At 39.0% G+C, this 4,702-nt stretch overlaps 1 long non-coding RNA gene across 1 annotated transcript; it reads right to left on the bottom strand.

The window, feature by feature from the left end:
* Positions 1 to 1,051: 1,051 nt before the first annotated feature.
* LOC144771776 (uncharacterized) lies at positions 1,052 to 2,100 on the bottom strand. The gene is made up of 4 exons (XR_013599469.1): positions 1,917 to 2,100; positions 1,739 to 1,819; positions 1,585 to 1,652; positions 1,052 to 1,500 (listed from the first exon to the last, which is right to left on the bottom strand). It is a non-coding gene; the product is annotated as an uncharacterized LOC144771776 (long non-coding RNA).
* Between the last annotated feature and the right edge of the window lie 2,602 nt (positions 2,101 to 4,702).

Genomic DNA, 4,702 nt, shown 5'->3' with positions numbered 1-4,702 from the left:
TTTATAAATATTTGATAATTATATTACAGATGGCGCTGAAAAATCTCCCATTCCTCTTCTGTAGCAACAGGACAATCTATTATAATATAACGATTGATACCATTGTTACAGTAAAAAGAAAAGGAAAATAAAGTTATGTATTTAACAGAACATCCATAATGAAATAGTTTCGAGCGGTAATTATTTACTGAACTTCTTTTCTCCGGGAGGTGAAAAAATGAGATCTTCGTGGCGACGGGTCATAAACTCCTCTGAGATCATGACGGTGAGAATAATAATATGTATATATTCTCACAGCATATGATCACAAGGGGAAAATAGACTGAAAGCCGCAAGCCGGTAATGCTGCTTACTTATCGTTACTGTTTGTGACGACGGATTGTGAATTCCGCTAGGATCACTAAGACTGTTAATGTTATAATATACATATTAACAGTATTTGATCTCTAGGGGAAAACATAATAACAAGTGTATCATTGTCACGTTGATTGTAAATGTTTAGGGTTCACGTCGACGGGTTAGCAACACCTCTCGAGCGAAGTACAGTATCAATATTATAATATAAAAAGTCACTATATATAAGGTAAAAGGAGACAGAAAAGGAGTAATATTTGTTATAATATATCTGTTTCTAAGAACAAGCTGCTGACGTTACAGAGAAAAAGGGAAAAACATGCAATAACATTTTTTTCTACATATAAATGTTTAAATATTGACAAATAGTCACAATTTATAACTAAGTACTATGCCTATGGCATATTGAAACAACTTACAACTCTGGAATATGTTTGTTGACGCAAAAAGAGAATCCGATGCTGGAGAACGGAACCTGCAACAGAGATTGGCGATTCAGAAATAACTCGGGAAAACGAAACTAATTGCACAGTAGGTGTGGTTTATATAGTTTTTTTGTTGTTTAGTAGTCTATGGAAGGAAGATGTGGCTCCGCCTATGTAGATTAGAACAGTGAATATGCTAACCCTCAAACCACTTTTTCTCACAACTTTTGTGAATACAAACAGACAAAAATATTTTGTTTGTATGGGTGAATTTATTTTACCCTTTTCATAAGTTTTCAGTCTTTTTATAGAAACATTTTTTCATAGGTGAGAAAAAGGCACTAAAAATACTAACATTTACAATATTTACAACTCACATGCATACAACTTTCATACCACTATGACAACTAACATATACACAAATAATCCACAAAATCTATACATGCTATATATACAAGCTTTTTGTGAGAAAGAATATCAGTTAAACCACCACAAATAATTATTCTTTGTGGAGAATCAAATTATTATGACGCCCGAACAGGGTCAAACAACAAAAAGAGGCAACAAAAAAATAAATTTCAGATTCAACAATTAGTTCAAATTAGTGAATCAATAACATGAAAATGTTAAACCAAGGATGCCTATTTTGCTGTTATTTGCCAACGCGTTTCGAATCTGAGTCAAAGCTCAGATTCTCATCAGGGCTCTTTAAATGTAGGTTCTGGAAAAGAGAGAGGAAGCTTGCTTTAGCCACTATTCATCAACCCGTTTTTTTCTTTGCTGAAGAGATTATCATAGATTTTACCTTAGAAATGGAAAACGCGGTCCCGCGGTGCCATTTTTCAGGTGGGGGCTTTAGATTAGACAGAGGTTCTGTTAAAAGAAATTGTGATGGTTAACGACCATCCAGAGACACGCAGTAAATGTGGCTCCAACCCTTCAAAGCGAAAAAATCCTACCTTTCGATTTGACAAGCAGTGAAGCTACTGTTTTCTTGAGCGCTGTAATTATTTCCGCTTTTCAGGCAAAGCTGCTGCAGCCTGGAACGTATAAACACGAGCGGCACTAAGTACATGTAACTTGATCGTAGCAGTTTTACAATGACAAGTTCTACGGTAGATGGAAGTTAAATCATACCTGACAATTATGTTTTCGAGCAAAAGAGTTGTTGCTCAGCCAGCCCGTAGCTCCTGTGTTATCGCGCGGGCGGCGAGCCGGGACCTTTGCACGGCGTGCCAAACAGTCGGTATTAATCACGCTGATTTCTGGGGAAGTTAAAGTATATTATTTAGCGCAAAGCGCACAAACCAAATCCTCAGAGTGACAGGTTATGGCGGACAGGTACTAACCTTCCTCTCCAACTAGTGCATCAGGAAAAGCGAACCCATTGGTGGGAAAACATCATGTGAGGATCCTACTTAATGGCTACCTACCGCTGAGCATTATGGTCATTGTAGTGACTCTGAAAACATTTTACAAACGAGAAACTTCTGATAGAGAATTAAGCCCCGTTTGTGTACTATTGAATTTTAGTATCAAGTATGCTTCTTTTTTAAGAAGCATTTGTTCACTGTTAGTGCCAGAATTCAATTGGTTGAGATTGAACAGCACAGTCCATTTGAACTCATTTTCCCCATGGCTATTGTCAATGAAATGTTGGACAAGTGGCGCTGTGAGTACTTTGTTCTTGATGCGTGACCTATGTTGCGTCATGCGTGTATTCACTTGCTGGTTTGTCTTTCCGATGTAAATTTTCGGGCAAGAACAAACAATGGCATACACCACATTATTGGTTCTACAATTAGTGAAATTCGAGTGTGTCCATGTAGTAGTCATGTGTTGGAAGATTTTCCCTTCTAAAGTTGTATCACATGCGACGCAATTCCCGCATCTGTGATGTCCCTCAATCGGTTTCAGGCCCCATTTTGACAATAAGTCATTCTTTGGTTTTGTTATTCTGATATCTGCCCGAACTAGTTGTTGGCCAATATTTTGGTTTTTTCTGAAAGCAAATATTGGACGGGGGAAGGGTATTTCTAATTCTTCCAACAAATGCCAGTGTTTCAGGACCATTTGTCTTATTTTGTGGGTTTCAGCACAAAATGTCGTGACACAGACCAAACTCTCTAATTCACGCTTGTTTTTAGTTTCAAAGAGGCATTCCCTGGGTGTATAACGTGCCCTCTTGTAAGAGTGTTTTAATAATTTTTTGGGGTATCCCCTCTGCTGTAACTCATCACAAAAATGTTGGCCATGTTGTTCAAACTGTTCAACCTCTGAGCAATTTCTCCGAATGCGGAGTAGTTGCCCATAGGGCAAATTGGCCCTTAAATTTCGAGGGTGCGAGCTGCCATAGTGGAGGATGGTATTTTTGTCCGTTGCCTTCTTAAACAATGATGATTTCAAACTTCCTCCAACATTTTTTATTTCCACATCCAAAAACGTCATTTTGACGTTGCTTGAATCAAGTGAAAAACGGATGTCTGGGTGTCGTGAATTTAGCCAGTGGTGAAAGTCAATCAAGTCTGCGTGGCTCCCCTGCCACAGGAGCCACACGTCGTCGATATAACGATACCACTGCTTAATGTGTTGCGTGTAAGGATTATTTGTATCGACAAATTTTCTCTCGTATTCGGCCATGTACAGAACCGCCATTTCCGGAGCATAAGGGCACCCCATCGCGGTGCCCTTAATCTGAATGAAAAAGTCGTTGTCAAAACGGAAGTAATTCTTTTTCAGGGTTATTTCAGCCAGTCTAAGAATAAAAGACGTTGGGACTCTGTGAGGTCTCTCTCTGGAGTCTAGATAGAATTCAATCACCTCTAACGCTTCCTCTTGCGGAATTTGTGTGTAGAGGGACGTCACGTCCATGGTGACCATTAGTTGTGATGTGTCATCAAAAACAGTGTCCTCAACTTTTGTCAAAAAATCCGTAGTGTCACGGAGGTAAGCTTTAACTTTAGCTACAAAAGGCTTAAGGAAGAAATCCACAAATTTGGACAATGGCTCTAGGCATGAATCACACCCCGAGACAATTGGACGTCCCGGGGGATCAGACAGATTTTTATGGATCTTGGGCAAAAAATATGCCACCGGTGTCCTTGGAAATTTTTTAATCAAAAAGTCACTTTCTTTAGAACCCAAGAAACCACTTTCTTTGCCAGTTTGTACCACCTCTAGGATAAGGGACTGTATTTGTTGTAAAGGGTCCTCTGTCAATTTGCGGTACCATTCCTGGTTGTTAACTTGGGAACCTCCTTCAGCCAAATATTTATCCCTTGGCCAAATAACCACCGCACCGCCCTTATCGGCTTGTTTTATAACCACAGAAGAATCTGCCTTCAGATTTTGTATGGCGGTTCTTTGCCCCTTGGTAATATTAGGTTTAACAAATTTCTGTTGATTTTCCAATTTGTTAATAGATGACAGGAGGATTTGTTCGAATGCCTGGACTTGTTTCGGAATGTTCTGAGTGGGTACGAAAGTGGATTTGTTCCTCAATCCCGTAGTTTCCATATTACTAGTGGAAGGTTGGTTTGCAAAAAAAGCTTTTAGTCAAATTTTTCGACAGAATTCTATCGCTTCCAACTTTATTTTAGTAAAATCTGTCCGTCTTGTGGGGACAAATTTAAGCCCCAGATTCAAGACTGACTCTTCGTCCTTTGATAATGTCCTAGCTGATAAGTTAACTATAGTCGATGGATTTTCTAAGACTTGTAGTAGTTCCTCCGGGTTCGCATTTCCCACTGCGGTTTGAACCTTACTTTTGACTGTTGTCCTTTCTCTAAAAAAGAATTTTGTTTTTTATTCTCACCTCTTGAGTCCGAGCCTGATGATTCCGATGACGAGGTTTCTGAGAAAGTTTTAAATCTATTCCTAGATCTTCCTTGGAAATTGTTAAGTGCTCCTCGGGATTCTGATTG

The sequence above is a fragment of the Lissotriton helveticus genome, chromosome 8 (assembly GCF_964261635.1).
Source record: "Lissotriton helveticus chromosome 8, aLisHel1.1, whole genome shotgun sequence".
Taxonomy (NCBI): domain Eukaryota; kingdom Metazoa; phylum Chordata; class Amphibia; order Caudata; family Salamandridae; genus Lissotriton; species Lissotriton helveticus.
Note: the sequence above shows the minus strand (reverse complement) of the source record. Positions and strands in the feature narration are given on the sequence as shown.